This window comes from Acinonyx jubatus, chromosome A1 (genome assembly GCF_027475565.1).
Source record: "Acinonyx jubatus isolate Ajub_Pintada_27869175 chromosome A1, VMU_Ajub_asm_v1.0, whole genome shotgun sequence".
Classification (NCBI taxonomy): Eukaryota; Metazoa; Chordata; class Mammalia; order Carnivora; family Felidae; genus Acinonyx; species Acinonyx jubatus.
Genome location: NC_069380.1, coordinates 149,449,113 through 149,468,657, shown reverse-complemented (window position 1 = coordinate 149,468,657; position 19,545 = coordinate 149,449,113). Strand labels below are relative to the sequence as shown.

The 19,545-nt window shown below is 38.0% G+C and overlaps 1 protein-coding gene and 1 long non-coding RNA gene across 18 annotated transcripts in view; one reads left to right on the top strand and one right to left on the bottom strand.

Annotated features, from left to right (window-relative positions):
* Positions 1–6,769, bottom strand: part of LOC106968734 (uncharacterized) — a 133,435-nt gene extending 126,666 nt beyond the window's left edge. The window contains exon 1 of the long non-coding RNA XR_003413751.2: positions 6,223–6,769. This is a non-coding gene — a long non-coding RNA (uncharacterized LOC106968734). The remainder of the gene's footprint in view (positions 1–6,222) is intronic.
* Positions 1–19,545, top strand: part of MEF2C (myocyte enhancer factor 2C) — a 169,360-nt gene that overhangs the window by 7,174 nt on the left and 142,641 nt on the right. For 3 of the 17 annotated variants that reach the window (XM_053224796.1, XM_027038525.2, XM_053224800.1), the window contains exon 1: positions 12,700–12,919. The gene's annotated coding sequence lies outside the window, so the exon portion shown is untranslated. Of the gene's footprint in view, positions 1–8,207; positions 8,295–12,673; positions 12,920–19,545 lie in introns of those variants that run through there. The other 14 variants (XM_027038439.2, XM_027038432.2, XM_053224797.1 and 11 more) reach the window with 11 other exon arrangements.

Here is a 19,545-nt window from a genome sequence, read left to right as displayed (position 1 = left end):
TTTACAACTGAAAATGAAAAGATGGAGCCGAAAAGATGAAGGACAAAAGGGAACTACATGGAAAAGACAGAATTAAATCTATTGATTAGCTATTTCACTATTGCTAAAGGGGTCAAAGGGAATAAAAAAAGAAGATTGTAGAATGTTTCCTACTTACCCTTCTTTAAATAGTGCTCAAAATCTTTCACTTAGAATCAAATTTCTTCATTTATGAATTTCTTCAGAATACAATATAAAGTACATTTGATATGGATGTTCCATATTTACAGGTTTAATGCCATACAAAGTTGGGAAATATTTAATTTACATGATTCATCTCTGCCTATAGGAAGATGCTTTATCTGTGATTTCATAGAAGTGATAAAGAGTAGAATGTATTTTGTCCTCCAACCCTGAACCTCTCTCCACCCCTTCCAGATTCTAACCTTCATCCAGGGACCAAAACACATTCTCATCACAGGGTTCGTATATCCCTTTCAAGACATTTTTGGAGAAATAGTCACTAATTACACCTCTGATGACTTTTGGGGGCAGAAGGGAGTGCACAAAGAGTGAGACCAAGTGACAACATGGTAGCTATGGCACAAGGGACATGCAGCAACTGTGTGCCTCCTGTGCAAAGAGAGAATAGGAAGAGACTGGAACAACAGGTACTAAAGTGTTATTATATTTCTTAAAAAAAATAAGTAGACAAATTTTAAAGGAGCATCATGATACTTTGCTCATAGAGAATTCATCCTCCGATCACAATCTCTTCAAAAAAATAAAATTTTTCTTCAAGTAAGAGCCAGGCTTCCCACTTACCCCCAGGGCTCACTTACATGTCAGCAAAGTGGGAGGGACTTGAGACACTCGGAAAGTCTCCTCTCTAGAGCATCTCCTGACCAGCTGGGCAGGGAATGTATGGAATTTGTATAAGCATGGATACTCCTTTGGATAATGAACTCCTTCCAGAAAACTTTTGAAGAGAAGTTCACGGAAAGGAGTAACACACTGAGAGTGTGTCATGAGGTAAACTGTTGGAGTGGCTGGCTTCTTGGATAGAACATAGTCCAGGAGAAGACTGGAGCATAAAGAGGCTGCTGAGGAATCAAAGGATCTTGTGGGTCACATCAGCGAAAAGCTGTGAGGAGACAGAGACACTCAATAAAGAGCTATTATTGATTTTAAAAATTGCTGCTGGGTGAATGGTGTATGCCAGAGTGAAAGAGGACAAGTTGAAGGTGAGTATAGGGAGGCTGGTGACACAAAGACAAACTTCAGCAACCTTACAATTTTGCCTATACCACACACATAATATTGATCTAAAAACACTTAAAAACTCAGATTTAATAAGAAGCTACTACTTCTGTGTATTTATGGGAAGCCTCTTTAAATTTAAGTGTAAGAATATGTCATCAATAAGCAGTCTAGAAGATGTCTGACATAACTAAAAAATAAAACTTTGGAGCCTTATTCTGAGCAAAGTCTGATAAAATCAAACATGTACACACACATATGTTTCTCTGAAAAGAATACCAAACAAGGCTAATATAAATTGGCAACCCCAAAATGTAAGGCTTCTTGGTATAAAATATATTGGTTTAATCAACATACTATCCTAAATGTTGTATATTTATTTCAAATATAAAAAGAGGTATACTGAAATAAAAAATGCTTTAAGCATGAAAGCTGACAGAAAAGGAAACATCTTCTAAAATATCATTAGATAAATGAGACATTGAAATGTTTTTCAGGAACACGGAGCAGTCCTTGAAAGTGAAATAATATAACATTAGCTAACATTTATTGAGCAATTTCTACATGCCAGGCACTAGGTAGGACTACACCTCCTCTCAGCAAAATTATCATCCTGTGTAGATCCTGCCACTTTCCCTATTTAATAACAAGGGCACTTAGAAAATCGAGTCAAATGGTTATTAAATGCCTGAGCCTGGATTCTAATCCAGGGTCTCAATTTACCCTTCTCTGCCTGTTGAACATTCCTTGAAAAGGTGTTTCCCAGGATGTTCATACATAATGTGTAACTTCGAATTAGTGTAACTAACTTTTTAAAAATGTATCTGATTTAATAGTGCTACTTGCCAAAATGTCTCCTTACAGGCTACACGTTCACATCAGAAATACCATTGTAAATCCCCTTTTGTATCTACAATTAGTGTCAATTTCTGTGCCAGATAACAAATAATCTGCTTTATAATCACATCATAGTTTCCATGAAGCCACCTTGTTCACCACTTTTGGTTTGGATTTAGTTTCACCAACAAATTCATCATTAATGATAATGATTTGCCAACAAGCAAACTGTTAAGGCTGCATAGCAAACCCCTAGAGAGATTTCTATAGCGACTGATGCTAAAGACATCATTACTGAAATAAGCAAACAACCTCCTAAGCTGTCTACCTTAAAGAGAATGACACACGTTATGACATGTATTTGTGAAATATTTTCTGGTGGGAAAAAAAATCGATTATATCACCCCCTGATATCATCATAAATGAGCAAAGGTTATAAGTCTAAGGAAGCAGTACAGCATCATAGCTAAGGGCATCTAGTGGAAACAAACCAACCTAGGTTCATGTCCTTTGTCTGGCACTTATGACCTATTAGACCCTGGGCAAGTAATGTCACCTCCTTAAACTTAAGTTGTTAAAATATGTAAAATGGAGAAAACTGTAGTGTCTATCTGAGAGGTTGTTGTTTGGATAAAAAGAAAAAAGTTTATAAAACCATTAATACAATTAAATCAATTAAAGCAGTTAATACAAGACGAACAAATAGCGAATGGCCATTAAATCTTTGGCACTTTAAATTGATTTCTTTCAACTGTCATTCTAATAAGATAGTATTATTTTTGCACATACACTACAAATAGCATTGTATTACAAATATGAATATTATTCACATTGAAATACTTAACTATAGATTTAGTAAAAAAAAAAAATTATCTATAGGAAATCAGACCTCTTTGGTTTGGGTCTTTGTCACAGTGAAGTAGAATATACTGGTAAAACAAACTAGTGTTAAGCCCTGACTTAAATTTAAAAGTTCTATTGCATTTTACTTTTAATTTTCATCATAGTCCAAAATAATTTAGAGAGACTTCATTTCTAACGATAATTAATTCTCTTTTTTCCTAGTAAATTAGAATATGGATATAATTACGTATCTCCTTATTTTCAAAGCTAGTATGATTGGGAAGCATTTAATCTATACATGATCTTGTCTTCTTGAAAAAAATTGTATTATTTTCCTTAGATTAAAATTTTAGGTAAAAAAATATTTAAGAAGTAACTTTAAAAGCTCTCAACTAAGTAAAATACCATCTTTCAGAAAATTACCTAGAGAGATAAATAAAACAAGGTACATTTTGCAGTGAGGTGGCTTTATTCTCTCCTTTCGAGATTTCTTTGTCTTATTTTGGTGTTCTTAATAAGGAGAGTTAGCAGGAATAGGAAATACCAGATATAAATTGTTAACTGTTAACACTTTCTGAGTCCTTTTTTCTTCTTTAGTACATATTTACACCAATTGAAATCAATAGAAATCATACACATCCCAAGTGGGATTTTATTTAAAACCAAAAATGCAAAATGTCTATGGCGTCCGTTTTGCCAGAAGCAGCAAACAGGCCTCTAGACATAGCTGTAATGTTGACCATGCATCCAAGAGAGAACAACCTCTAGGTCTCTCTTGAACAGAATGCTCCATTAGGCATTCCATGGGCCCCCCCTTCCCGGAAGGCCTCGGCCCAGCCCCGTTGCCATAGATGGCCATCAGACATTTGGAATGACATCAGGAGATAATCTGAGCAGGCTCTGCCCTAAAGAATTCAAGCTAGCAGGAGACTGAAGATATCAATGTCTTCTTGGCTGACAACAGCATTCCAAAGGTCAACCAGGGTGAAAGAGGATGGACTTGGAGTTTCTAGTGCCTTTTCAACAACCAAGCAGCTAACAAGTATAAAGAAGCATCCCTTAAGACCAAAAAAAAAATAATAATAAAATAAGACAATGAAAGTCTGGAAGTATACTAGAGACACCATGCCTATGAAAAGGAAATAAGAACGTATACCCCTTTGGTCAGGGAATTTTAGGACTGAAGAGATCTCTACCTCTTAAAAATAAAACTGGCGAAGTTCTCATCCTGAACTTGATGGTGTAGAAGTTGAAATTCTTCACAGGAGAGTAAGAATGGCTTTTAGTACAGTTTGCCAATTTCCAGTCTTGTGCTGTATGTTGGGTGGCTCATTGAATCCTCATAACGAAGTTTAAGAGTATGTTCCACATTTTATAGATGGGGAAACTGAAGCAAAGGGAGGTTCCATAACTTGTACCTGATAGTATCTTCATCGAATTTGAGGAAGCTATGCTTTGGTAACAACCCTCACCTGACACTCCCCCCCCCCCCACCTTAAGAGTGCTTTTTAGCTCGTACTTTAAAAGGATAATTCCATTTCCTCAGAATTTTTTAAGTATAAATAAGAACGTTAATCCAACTAGTCTCTTTTAGAAGACGTCATATGAAACTATGACGCTACCAAGAATATATTTTTAGTTTGGGTGACAGTGCTATTCCCTCACACACTTTATTCTTACTAGAATTTCTTCCTAGAGGCGTGCTTAGAAGTATTTTCTCTTCTAAAAGGGTACTGCTGTGGAAAATCTTCCATCAGGCCCCTTTTCTGTAGGGTTCATTTGCCTTAGCCAACCCCAGGCAAGGTGCCTTCGTCTGGCGCAAAGTGTACTAGATAGACCCGCTCTGGTGACCTTATCTTTTTTCTAAATTTATGGCATCGTTTGGGGGTGCATCTCTTAACTTCTCCAGGCCCCACTTGTTTTCCCTGTGAAAAATTAGGTGCTTGTGTTAAATGTTCCCTAGACCTCTTTCAGAAGAAGATACGGAAATTCTGACTTTAAAACTTTCCACACTGGTGCCAGGAAATGCAAATGCCAAGAGTGTCCTAAAATTTGGCTGGTATCATAAAGCAGATTCTTTCTTTCTTTTTTTTTTAACCAGCATTCATTTAAAACTCTAGAGCAGCACATTCCAATAGAACTTTATGCAATGATGGCAATGTTCAACATCTCGCAGTCAAATAAGGTAGCCGCTAGCTGCCTGTGGCTACCGAGCACTTAAAATGTGGCCAGTATAACTAAGGGACTGAATTTTAAATTTTATGTAATTCTAATAAGCTTAAAGAGCCATAGGCGGCTAGCGGCTACCATATTGGTAGCAGCTTACAGCTTCAAGAGCATGACAATATAAACACTTCACACCTTTGATTTATTCAGCCGAGTACTTGACAATGCCTTTGGAGCACTGATCTTTCCACCACTCTTGCTGCCCTTGATACAGCTCCACCGGCAGATCAAAGGACAGCCGAGACATTTGCATTTCGTGATGCCATTTCTGCAAGAGTCCCCAGCACTGCTCTCACGTGCTAACAAATAAAGGGGACAGCAACGGAAAGGAAGTTTAGGGGGTTTCGTGTCTTTTCTCCCGAGACTCCCATTTGTCGTGTAGCTTGCGGCCTTTCCCTAGCCAAGACGCGCACAGACCAAGGAGGCAGCTGAACTACCAGAGCCAGCAGTTGGCTGTTAGTTTTTTTTTAAATAATCGTGTAGACCCTGAGAGATTGGGCTATAAAATCCAGCTCTGAGACCGCGTCCTTTCCTATTGGTCCGTCAGGTGAAAAACCGGGCTGACTGGCGGGCCAGGGGCGGCGGCCGGACCCGCGCCTGCCGCGCTCCCTCTCCCCCAGGCGCGCACACCACTCCGAGCACGCGGGGCTGCCAGGGCCGCTGGACGCCGACCGCGTGCCACCGCTTTGTGCACCGTGCGTAGGTGGGTTTCCTGGGCGCCAGGCTCGGGACTCAGCCCCAGCTCTCCGGGGTCGTCTTTCTCCAACCTGGGGGAAATAGCCCCACGATCCCCAAACCAGATGAGTGCGGCAACTCCCCAACACCGCCACCGAGCGTTTCTAGAGCCCACCCACCACCGTGGCGCCCTCCTCCCATTCTCCACAGCCCACCACGCGGCCTCGCCGCCAAACCAGCAGCCGCCTTCCCCCGAGCCGTGACATCCCCCTCAAGACACAAGCCGGCACGCTCCCCGCCGAGACAGCCCGCCCCCGCTCCGCGCACCCAGGCCCACAGGCCCCCGGAGGGCCCGGAGCCCGCCTCCTCCTCGCCCGTGGCGCACGCACGTGGCGCACTCACCCCCTACTAGCTGCCTCGGAGCTCTAGAAACACTCCCGGGAGGGAGCCCCCGCCCCCTCGGCTCCGTCCGCTCAGAGGAAAGTGGGTGGGGGGAAGCGGAGACGGGCTGAGCTGGAGTAGGTAGGTCGGTCCGCTCCAGAGAAAAGTGGGTGGGGGGAAGCGGCGATGGGCAGAGAAAGGAGTATATAGGTGGAGAGCGGTGTTGGAGGGGACGACCGGCAATAATTGGATGGCGTTGCGGCTGTTGCGCCCCTGTGAACGCCCAGCCAGCGCGGATTCACTTTTCACACAAATCACCCGGAGGGATTGTTGCTGCCTGCAATCAATAACTCAGCGGAGTGAGCTGCTGAAACCAGAGGCGTCCTCTGTCTGGGTCTTTAAGGGGCCGTCCGAACTGAATTCCAGCCCTCTGCTTCCCAGACAAAGAAGGGGGCACCAAAACGCAAGACGAGATTTTTAACCCCCACCCCCACCCCGATCCTGGATAAAAATCTTTAAAAATTAAAGGGCGCACACACACACACACACACACACACACACACACACCGAAGTATCTAGAAAAAATAGTTAAAGGGGAAGTGTGACAATCCATTCTTTGAAGGTTTCTGTGCTATTTCCAGAGATGGGATAGAATCAATGTTCCGATGAACATTTAACGATTTTGTAAGTGAAGGTAAAGTCCATTAAATTTAACCATGCATATGGATACTTTTTAATCTGCCACACATTTGCAAGGAAATGACTGATCTAGCCTTATTTGGGCATACTGTTCTAGGAAAAGGAAGAAATGTATCATAATTTGTAGTGGCATTGTTAAAAGCCTTAGCATATCTTTCGGACATTATTCCTTGAAGATTGCATTTCTGTAAGACGAAAAGGCCCTGGGAGATGTGTATTATGATTCCCACTTAGCAGACTGTAAAACCAAGCAGAGCTGGGAGAAAGGGTATTCGGCAGGTCACCAGATACTCACTACCAGTCACTAAATTTAAATTAACTCACTGTGGGCCTGAGTCTTAAAAGACTAAACTCGGCTAACACCCCTAAAATAAAAGTAGCCAAAATTCATTTTTCCTTCACTGAAGCAATTTAAAAATAAAAATAAATCTTAGGGATGTCAACCCAAATATAGAGGCTTTATAAATCTTAATGATTTTTCACTATGAAAAGTCTTCTTACTAATACAAATGGGTAAATGAATATCGACCATCGTGGTCTGATATGTCTCAAGGTTGGGAGGAGTAGACCCACTCTGAAGCCAAGGAGAAGTTCATTTGTGCGCTCTAAGTCATAGAAAGCTAGTTTCAAGCAGAGACTAGAACACAGCAGTATTTGTCTGCGCTCAGTATAGTCAAACTGCTGGGAAGGAAAAGGTATTATTGGTAATAGAATTCATAAAGGCGACTGAATCCACACCACTATTCCCAAAGTATTTAAAATTGGCCTTTAGGCGACATATACAATAAGCCCTTTCAGCAACTTCAGCTGGAACTTCATTATCCCAACTTGACAAATTTGGTTAGCTTGGGATATGATGGATTTGACTTTCTCCTTTGTAATTCTTAATCAGATACAAAATTAAAGGTACAAAAATAAAGATAAATATAGGCTCTTTAGATATGAGATAAAGGATATGATTAAACCTTGGCTTGGAATAACAAATCCTTTGCATATTGCAGATTCTCAATCACAAGCAGTCCATATGGTGTATACTGTGCATAGGCTAAAGCTGTACCTAAAGAATTTCTGAAATTTAGATATTTGGCACTATTTATGTTAAAGGCTATAAGTATTTTCACAATTAATGGTAATTTTAATAATTTTGTGTTTAATATACATTCATGTGGTTTAAAATCAGAATTAACACTAATGTTACTTCAGATTAGAAGTTTTAGAAATACAGTTATTTGAATGTACTTTAATATCAACACTCTTAAAAAAGATTTTTTTTAATTATGTACCTTGTTGTACTTACACATTTTAAGGTGCCAAAGAAGAGTTGCAAACTGTGAAGTAACTTCTATGAAGAGATGAAGTAAAGAATGGAAGGCAAATGACTGTATGTGTATGTGGTGAGTGCTTAACATTTGTTATATCATTTACCACCAAGTTAATTCGTAAAGGTAAAATTGCCAGACTCTTGGCCATTAGGTATTTGTAATGTAGGCACCTATAAAAGTGATAAAGAGTCATGTGACCTTTGTATGCTTTACATTATAAGCAATAGCATGTCATTTTGTTTAAAGCTCACATGTCACCTTTCAGGGCCTACCTTTGCAAGTCTTTTTTACAATTAATCCATTTCAGGGGAAGTTATGTGTGTCATCTGTACTGTAGCTATAAAAAGATATAACATTTTTAATGCTATTGGAATTTGTATCTTACTACTTTTTATATTTTTCTGAACTTCTATGTTCAATTATGTTTGTGTTGAAAGCATTCTGGCTGAAGAACAAATACTACACAGTTGAATAATCTTGAGGGGTAGATTAATCTATAGCCTCTCTTCATCTTAGGGTGGGTTGCTGTGGCAACCGCCCCAGCTTACTTTAAAATAATTTTTTAAAGCTCACTTCAAGAGCTACACCCAGCGTGGGCCAAGCTTAAAAGCAGGCATACCCAGTGAACAGGGTTTTGGTAGACTGCTGATTTAATGCAGGGAAGTAGTAAAGAGAGGAGGGTGGAGTAAGATGGTACACAACCTTGAACAGAAATTAGAAATTAGCTTTCTTCAGATTCAAGACCTCAGGATTATGCTCTCTGGAACTTCTGTGGCACTTAATGAAATAGATTGCTAAACAATTCTTTTTTGGGGGGAACCAGTTACTATATATTTACATATATAATAAAACACAATAGTGATTTCATGAAGGAAATATCCGATGATTAGGGAAAAAACCTTATTTAATAGTACAACAATCTCAGACATCATTTTATCTTAAATTATTTGTCACCTTTTATTTAACATGATAGGCCACTAGCATCCAATTGACTTACAAGGTATAAGAATTTTTTACTTACCAATCATAGAACTGGAATAGATCGAAGAATTCACTTAACTCACTTAATGAATAAGCAAACTGAAGCCCAGAAAGGACACACTCATTAGTTAGGCACAAATCTTGAACCAGAGAGTATGGGCCTCCTAACACCTAGCACAAGCTCCTCCCTACACCAAAAAAAACCACTATGATACTAGCCAAGTACCATTAGGTGGCAAAGATCAGGGTGATTTTAGTAAAAAACAAACAAAAAACAAACAAAAAACCCGCAGAGTATTAAAGAAGAATACAAAGCACATTTTGGATTAACCACTTTATGGATTACCAATGAATAATTTTAAATCTCTGTGACTTTCCATTGTATATTTCTGCACAACCTCTTTTGTTCTGCTTCAACTATAAAGGCTCATGGGAAGGAAACTAATGCTAATATTAACTTAGGTCACACATAATTAAGAAGCTAAATCTGCTGAGGGGAATATCTTATATTTTAAAAGGCCAACTGTGATACATTCCAGATCCAAATTATTTCCAAATTATCCACAGTGAGGGGTTATACGTATTTTTCAATGCTTGTACTACCATTGATAATGATGGGTTTATTATAATGTTTATTATTAAATAATTTCTTAGGATGTTAAAAGGTAAAATAGTTTCTTTTTGAAGGAAAACCATCAAAATCTGAAGGGCACTGTGGTAAATACAAATAATCTATAATCCATCAAAAATAGTATGGTTGAAAGTCATGTATCACCTATGTCCATTTGCTCATGTAAAATAGGCTGTGGCAATTCATTGCATTAATTTCAGGCCTTATGAAAATACACTTAGATGTTCCTACAAATGTTTTGCTTTGTCAACACATTTGTGAATCTGGAAAAAATTAAATTAATTTCATTTTTACCACCATATATAGACATATCTTATTATTCAAAATGACTATGCCCTTTAAATTTTGGGATTCTTTTTTTAGAAATTGTACCTTAAATAAAAACCTGATATAGATTATCTCTGCCATATTATTAAAATGAATTCATGATAGTAGTATGAAAAACAAACAGGCAAATAAATATACTGTAGATACTAATCTGCAAGAAATAATACTATTTCAGATGGCTTTTGCTTTGTAACACTATGCCATGCTTTCCTATAATAAAAGCAAGAGACTCATCTTAGCTGTGCTGATAGTCACAATGCTGATGAGCCAGAAGCCTGAAGATTGTTCAGATCTGGTTGTACTTGCCTGTAAAATCAGCCTTCTCCTTTCAAGTGAAGCCTTGGGGCAGACACCTGAATGTTGAGCCTGCTCTTCTGAGAAAAGCTACTCACATCAAATAGCCCCTACAATGAAGCAGGAGGCTTTTTGAATCACACTGTCCTCATGCGTTAAAATAGTCTAGAGGCATAGTGCAGAACTTAACAGGAAATGCAACTAGTCATTGGGTTAAACACATAGTGCTAAAAGGAATTTTTTAAAGTGAGGAATTATCTTTAATTAGTTACAGTATACTCCTATTGTCTACCTCTGTATGTTGTGTTATTTCCCCAATTTCTTTTCTTCCTTTCACATTAAAAAATTTTAATTTGGTTTAAACATTTTATATGATCTATATAGTTCTACTGGCATGCGATCTTGTATTTTCATGGTTTGTGTACTAGTTGGTGTATTTTGATTTTTTGGGGTGTGGTGTAATTGGCTAAAAGGGAAGTGCCCAACCCCTAGTAGCCTTTCCTAAATCTTGAATATTAACCTTTTTTTTTCTTTTTGTTTTTTTTTTTGTTTGTTTGTTTTGTTTGTTTTGTTTTTTTTTTTGTTTTTGTTTTTTTTGGTAAGGTCAAGTGTTTACTGTGTTTCAACCTTAACATAAGTATCTTCCTTATCAGTCTCTATTTCTGCTTCCTGTGCAGCTGAAACTCTTCAGGATAAGTGAAGTCATCAGCTATCGGGATAGGGAAGCCTAATGCATTTGGGAAGTTGGTTTGGTTTACATGCTAATGCTCTGGATAAAATCCAGTAAGGTGTGGAAGAGATAGAAGTAGGCGTTGGGAGGGGGGAAATCTCCGAGGAAGCTGCCGCCTCGGTAAATATTTCCAAACTGATTAGAAAGTTCATGGCCCCGCGATGAAGTCGAGATTTCAAATACTGGTAATTATTTTATTATTTTGTACATTACTAACACATGAGAAGTATTTCGGCACGCTTTTTAGCCCTCCAGCCTTTCAGGGCCGAAAACCGCCTGTTCTGGGCGTGCAGGAAAAGCGCGCTGGAATCGAGTGCTGCAGACATCCTGGACGGTGGCTTCTACGCGTGAGTAACAGAGGAGCGCTCGGACCGGTGGAAGAAAGAAGTGGTTAACACGTCTCCAAACCGGGGAAAAGTCACGAGAGCAACTATTAGGGTCGCGCTCCTATTGGTCAGAGGAAAGATTCCGACTTTAGAAGGACTTTCCTGCTGGCTGGCTCGCAGAGTCCCCGGGGAGCGAGCGCGCGGCAGCCGGAGATGGTTCTCCGAGCGTTCTCAGCGGCAGCGTGGGGAGAGCGGGGAGCCGCCGCTCGCGATGTTGTCTTCATTTCGTGCAATAAAGAATTGTCATTAGGTTTGCGTATGGCATGTGCCATTACCCCACCGTAAAACTAAAATTAGCAAAATGTCAGGAATGGAAAGATTGATTCACCAAGATGCAATTATCATTTAAAAGTGCTTGATTGAGGTACTGATGTTCAGTGATTTATTCTGCATACCATATACATAATTAAAGTAGTGTAGTGGAGTAATTTATCAATCTAGTTGAGACTGGAGGGGTGAGGAGGGAACTGCTGTATGTTTGTTTTATTAAAATGCTCCGAGGTCTAGTCCCGCCCCCCTTTTGAGAGAGTGAAACTGATGATTTCTTTAGCTCGCGAGGAGAGAGTCAACGGTTTGGGATTGTGAGGGAAAGAGAGACGGAGAGGAAAAGGCGGCGCGAGGCAAAGGCAAGGGCAAGGACAAAATAAAGGGGAAAAAAGAAGCAAGAAGCACTTCTTAGGACGTGCTGCTTGGAACCCCAAGCCCGTCTGCTCCGTTTTCCCTGCCACCCCCGTCTCCCCGCCCAATATCCTTCCACCACTCCCCTCGGCGCCCCCCCCCCCCCGCCTTTTTTACGCGATGTTTCAAAGGCTGCGAGCGGCTCTCCTTTTCCCATTCGTCTTCTGTCACTTCCTTCCTGGACGCAGTTTTCTGGACGAGTCTGGTTACTTTTAATCCGGCCGGCTGCTGAGAGCTACTTTCTCCTCCTCCTCCTCCTCTTCCTCCTCCTCCTCCTCTTCCTCCTTCTTTTCCTCCTCCTCTTCCTCCACCTCCTTCTCCTCCTCCTCCTCTTCCGAGCGGCCTCGGAACGCGCGAATGCGCGACCCCGCGCGCGCCTCCCCCGCGCGCGCTCCCCCCGCGCGCGCACACACTTCGTCTCCAGCTCTCTGCTCGCTCTGCTCGCAGTCACAGACACTTGAGCACACGCGTACACCCAGACATCTTCAGGCTGCTATTGGATTGACTTTGAAGGTTCTGTGTGGGTCGCCGTGGCTGCATGTTTGAATCAGGTGGAGAAACACTTCAAGGCTGGACGAAGTAAAGATTATTGTTATTTTTTTTTTCTCTCTCTCTCTCTCTTAAGAAAGGAAAATATCCCAAGGACTAATCTGATCGGGGCTTCCTTCATGTAAGTACCCCTGACATTTCTCGAGGAAATAGAAATAGCCTGGGTATTGTCTCTCAAATCTGCATCAGTATATTCCACGGCACTGAGTCTGTTCCTCTTTGAAGGCTGAAGTTGAGGCTTGTTGTGCATTCTCTTTTTTAGATTATGTGATTTCCTTGTCTGTTGCTAAAAGTAACTTTTTAGATAGTCTTATCCGTTTGCCATCAGTTATTGAAATCACTCCTGACTCGTTCTTGTCACACCAGTGTGTTTAAAGTTTCATGAAGTTAGTTCACGTCATTAGCATGTTTGATATGGTGGAGCGTGTGGAGCCTGGTGGATTTTAATATTTCACAGAATGTTCTGTGACCTTGAAGTACATACCTTAAGATTTAGCCGCTAGTTTACTGTGGAAAGATGCTCCTGTGGGTCCCCCCAAAGACTCTGATTTGCTTTGGGTTATGCTTCTGAGCCACTAATTCTTGGGATTAGTTTCAGCTAAAGCATGGCTGTCTGTCAGAGTATACCTTTGTGCATCTCCTTCTCTTACCAAAGTGCTGGTTTAATAGAGGGCTTCTCAGTTGGTGCGGACAAAAAGTAATACCCTGGCCATGGTAGTCTATACATTTCATAATTTGTATTGGGGTTTCAAGTATATGCATTGCTGTTCAGGTCAAGCCAAATGCATAGCTATTTAAAAAAGAAACAAGGTTAAGGCACTTTAATTGCCTTCTGTCTGGACTTTGGATGAAAGTTACCAAACTCAGTGATAAAGTTTGGCACAAAGGCATTATATATGTAGGCATAACACATTGTTTGTTGTATTATTAAATACTATGCAAGGATTTAAATTTAATACTAATGTTATCTTCTTACCAGAATACAGCTATTAATTCTTAAAGGAAAATTTACATCTGAAACATTTCTGACTATTCTAGGTCCAGTGGGTACCATGTTTTGGAAAAAGCTCTTTTCTTCACATTGTAGGAATGTGTGTCTTTTGTATAAAATACCTTTATATGTAAATGCTGACAGTATAATAGGTAGAATCAGGCTCTCTGCCAGTTCTTTAACTGGTCCTCAGTAGAGAATTGCTTTGACATAAAGTGCATTTTACTATTGTGAATCTGATACTAACTCTAATAGTCACTGTCTTGTGAAATGGTTAGTGACTGCATATATTTTCTAAGTGCTGTAAAGGGAACTCCAGCCACCTCATTATACCAGTCAAAAAAAAGTGACCAGCCTCTTTTTCACTGGCACCTTGCAGTGGAATTGTGGTTGCAGAGTAAAGATGTTTATGTAGGGTATAATAACTCCAATCCCTAGAGACTTGGAAGGACATGGAAATGTGACCACCTGTGAACCCCGCTTAACCTCTGTATTGCATACTAAGTTTGCTTTAAATAGATTAACAATCTCCATTTCTCCAATTTGAAAGTAAAACATCGTATTTAATTTTTAAAATAATACCAGTTTGGGCTAGTCTTTGAAAATGTTCAGCATATACCAATAAGACACAAGCAGTATTTTTGTTTTTCCATCAGTTTCAATTAAATATAATGCGATTAATAAACCATATTATTGTCTCCCAGTGTATGCATAAAATTATTAAGTTAAAAGAAGTAATTATAAAGCAAGGGGATTCAGAAACTGACAGGTAAAATGAGATATGCCTATCTAATATACTATCTCAAGAGGAAAAATATCTTTAAATCAAAATCTCAATCTATTTGTAGGAAAGTACATTTGGCTGTATAGCAGACTACAAACTCAATTCGGAAAGTTTTCATCAAAGCACACTTTAAACTCAATATTTAAAATATGGTTCCCCAGTCACGTTAAGGAGACAATAGTTGGCAGTTATCTTTAAGTTTTACTAAACTTTATAAAAATCTATTGTTATTTGCTACTGTAGTTCACAAAGCTTTGGCATATATGTGACATATTTTCCAGACTTCTTACTAAAGACAGTATTTTCCTTCACTCATTAATTATGCTATTTACATTCTGATTGCTGTGTATCACATCAAAGACAATATTAAAGACCTAACTTTTAATAAATATTCATTTGTTTCTTTGGTTTAAATAAGAAATAAATACCTTATAATAAAAAGTCAATTTTCCACCTTTTGTGAGCTGTTCATACTTTAAAAGTATGCAATCACATATAATGTTAACTTTTCAGACCAGGAACACATAACATTAAATACATGAAATTTAAATAACAAGGACTCTACTGTACCTTGCTTCTTTTTATATATATATATATATATATATATATATATATAACTCAGTTTTTTAAATTTGGTGGAAATGGTTTATTCCAATAGTGAAAAAGACTGTCTAATGATTCAAAGTTGAATCCTGAAAAAGCATCATGTTTTATATTTTTCAGATTTCTGTGTATTTCTTCCCTGGCCCTCACTCTTACACCGAATCAATAAATTGAATAACACTACAACCATATCTTTGTAATAAATGACCTATTGTATTCAATTTATATTATAAAAAGCTGAGCTAAATAACTCCTTGGCATATGTTAACATTATATTTCAAAACTTTCTTCTGTTTATTGTAGTATGTTTCGTGGTTTTATTTCCCAACACTACGTGCGGTATATTTTGAGTCTATGAAATCTCAGAAAGTGACAAAAATAGGGAAATATCTGTGCAGAAACACTTGTGCTACATAATAACAAAAAAAATAGTTATTAAACAGAGAACCCTGGCTTCAGGGACAACATGGGAGAATTTCATGTGTAATTAGGGGTTACAGAGTGGACTTTAAAGAGATTATTGCTAAAGTTCTACTTGTTTCAAAAGCACATCCTCAGAGAACACACCAGGCAGATTAATATCTAAAATTTATAAAAATGCACATATTCATTTTATGACTATAGTGATTGCCTGGGCACAATGAAAATATTTAATCACTGATGTTCACTCTGTGTGCTGCCTGTGGAAGGATAGGTGATTAAGATCCCCGACCTCAGCACTGTACCTTAATCTCATGGGCGCGTGGACTGCCCTGCACTCAGTAAAGCCTGACTGTTCACCGAGATCTGTCATCTTTAGGAAATCAAACCAGATTACAGAGGCGATTCACAAAACCAGGAGCAACAACAGAATCTGTGCACCTTACAAAAGGCGGATTACGCAGTTCACATGTTATTTTGATAGGTCAAAGATAAAAGCTGATTGTTGAGGAATAGCAAGACACTCCAATTTCCAATGATTGCTAGATAAGTATACCACAACCCTGTTGCTTCACCATTATGAACAACGATTCAAACAATAGAAAACTCAGTTTTCAAATGACAGGCTTCCAGTGGTGAAATAAGAGAAAACATCCTTCACTTATATACCTTCATTGCTTAAATTTTAAGTTCCGTCACTTCTTTATGAACAGACATCAAGTTGTGGCTGCTTATGTGAAGCAGTTATCATAAGACTTAATTGCAGTAGACATTTTCAGAGGCGTTGTAGAGAGCACAAAACAGAATTTGCCAGAAATAAAACATACACTCATGGTATTGAATAACTGAGCAGAAAATGCATAGTAGTCAATAGCCACTATGTTATTCTGTTACCAAATATAGTCCTCATAAAAATGTGTAATTACATAGTTATGAATCAATACATTTGAAATATATCTTGATAGGTGTTTATTGGTCAAATTACATGTATTTCATGAATGTTATATACAGATTATTCTTTACAACAAAATACGATGCTTTGAGAGTTTATTTCAGAGAATAAAGTTTTGGTTTACATAATAACATTTTGAAAACCCCAACTTCTTACACATCCACTCTACAGTAATTTCTTGCTTCTTTAAAAATTGAAGTCCTTTTTTACCCAACTGATGCCTCCTAGTGTTTCACACAATAAAACACTAATGAGTCACCCATAAATGTAAACATTGCATTTTCATTGCCTACATTTTCTGTGATACATAAAATTAATATTTATGTGTTTAATTTTCTGTGCATTATTATAAGATAGGAAGTTCTATTGAATGAGATGTTTCATCTGAGTGGATTTGTGGCACACACTTGCAGCTTTTCTTTGACCATAACAATATCTTACTAAGTTTTAATAAGTTTATTATCTTCAGTTCCAGTTTATATATTCACTGTTTATATTCTCTCTTATTCCAAGTGAAAAACATAGGTAGAATAGCAAAGCTTCCATTTTCTAGGCCTGGAAACTGGATAGCTGAGTTTATCGGGGAATGCCTGGTGAACAGACTGCAAAGGGACTGACCATTTTATTTAAACATGAAATACTTGAAAAGATATAAAATTTTGCCTACTTGTGTCTTTATACTTGCAAATTTCTATGTGCAATGGAATAAAGAAAAAGAGCGTTTAGAAAAAATAAAAGTAAAGATAAATGCACAGATTTTCCACAAATACGGAGTATATCACTTTATTAGAAAATAACCAAAAAACTTGCCTGGGGAGTGTAGTATTCTACATAATAGAAGGAAGACTTGTTAGAACATAACTTCTCATGATCAGCAGATTGTCTTAATGAGGTCGAAGTTAGTGGATACCAACTTTGGTGTGAGTTTTGTGTCATTATGATGAGTACAGACTTTTGATACTCTTACACTCCTGAGATTTCAAACAGCTTTCTGATTGTACTCACTAAGATGAATACATTAGTTTCTGAATATTTTTTCTTTAAAATATTTATGAAAGGGAGGGGGCATTCCCCAAATGGGTCTAAAATTCAAAGGATACACTCAAAAACCTGTAACATTTATGGGCCTCTTCCTGAGTTGTCATATAACACACATGTGCACAAAAACATTGGCAGATTTCTTCCCCTGACACTTACAAGTGTTTTGAGCATCCAGATGTAGATACTAGAGTGAACATAGTTCATTTCTGTTACCTATGTATGTGTCATTAGTTCTCGTGATTCAAAACACATAGCATTTTAACAATATTTGACTCTCATTTAAGATTTTCTAATTTGGTCAATAATACAGTGCTATTACAATTCTGTGCATGTTGGACACATTTCAAAGAATGTAAGGGGGTGTGTTCCTTTCGTTTAAGGAAGCAAACATGTAGAAAGGGGTGGACTTTTCCCACAAGAGCCAGACTTCTTCCCTTGGAGAATTGAAGCAAATATGCAGTGTGTAAGTGAATAACAGCATGAGAAAGAAAATAATTTCTAATGGTTTGCTATAGTTACTGAGCAAAGAAACTGTCAGATTTTTTTAAAGCAGTTCTTATTGATAAACCTTTCTCACACTGAATGCTGAAAAAAGGCTATGAAAGTTTTGTAATTTTAACACTAAATAACTTCTGTAAAGTGCACTAGAATCAATTTTGCTCAAAACAAGAATTCAGTAGTACCTATTGTACAGATATATTGAGGCATAAAGAAATAACGGGAGCTAGAAGTACCTACCCCTCTCAAGAACAAGTAGTTAACATCAGAGTTCTTATGTTAGTTGTTTTTGTCCGTGTAAGAAAAATAATTAAAATTCTACAACAAAGAATACTGTTGTAAAAATAAGAGATAATATCTCTTATCTCTTATTTCTTTGATATTATTTTAACATTAACTGCAAAAAGGGAAGTCATGTTACTATTAAGCATGGAAATTATATACCCTTTATATAAATTCGTGTTTTGGTTTCAGATGATAATATCAATAACATTCATTTGTCATCACCATAATGCATTTTTTGTACGATGTCACATTGTCATTATATTACTGAAGTTAAATCTCTGTATTTATTTTTACAATATAGCCAATGTAAACAAAATTCAAAGTACACATGAAGAGAATCTTTTGAGGACATTATAAAGAAAATTGGTGATATTACAAGCAATAAAAACAGTAAACCTATTACAGGCAGATTTTTGCAGGAATCATTACTCTTTAATAATGCAGACGTTATAGAAACTTTATTAATTCTTAATGCGGTAAATTTTAAATGAATGGAGCAATGTTGTTCATCCTGCAAGTGGTTGCGATTCATGTAGAATGACAGTGCAAATCTTCTCGTAATGATTTAAATCAAGTACCTTAAACTTGTTTTTAGAGAAGCTGTAGAAACTGATCTCGGAGGCAGTCCCTGGTGAGAACCTGCTTTTTCCAAAAAACATCCTGAGCGTAGTCTGGTTTTCCTCTTGTATCTTGTTGTCGTAGATAAGATGTACATGAAGAATTCATAAAAATTGTTCTCAGATACTATGGATCTCTAGCATACCGGATTTAAAAAGCGATGGATATGGTCTCATTCTGTCACTAAGAAGTGTTTTTTAAAACAGCTAACAACTACCTCTCTTTTTTTTCCCACACATCTGTGATTCTTTTAGCAAGTTAACAATGATAGCAAGAGAATGCATCTTTCTCCGAACCCCAAAGATAGGCAGCTTGGGCTTAGATATGCTTATTTATCTGCAAAATTAGAAAGTCGACTTACTAATGTAAATAAGTAGGGACAAACAGGAAAATTAGTCTACTATTTAATGGAGTAAACATGACTTTTTAGCCTCCTAATTAATTGTTGACCATGCATAAGGTGTGCAACCAAGGTTTATTATGGAAGGCTGGTATTATTGCTTAATGTAACATGAAGCATTGGGATTTCTTTAAAGTAATTTTGAAGATGTGATT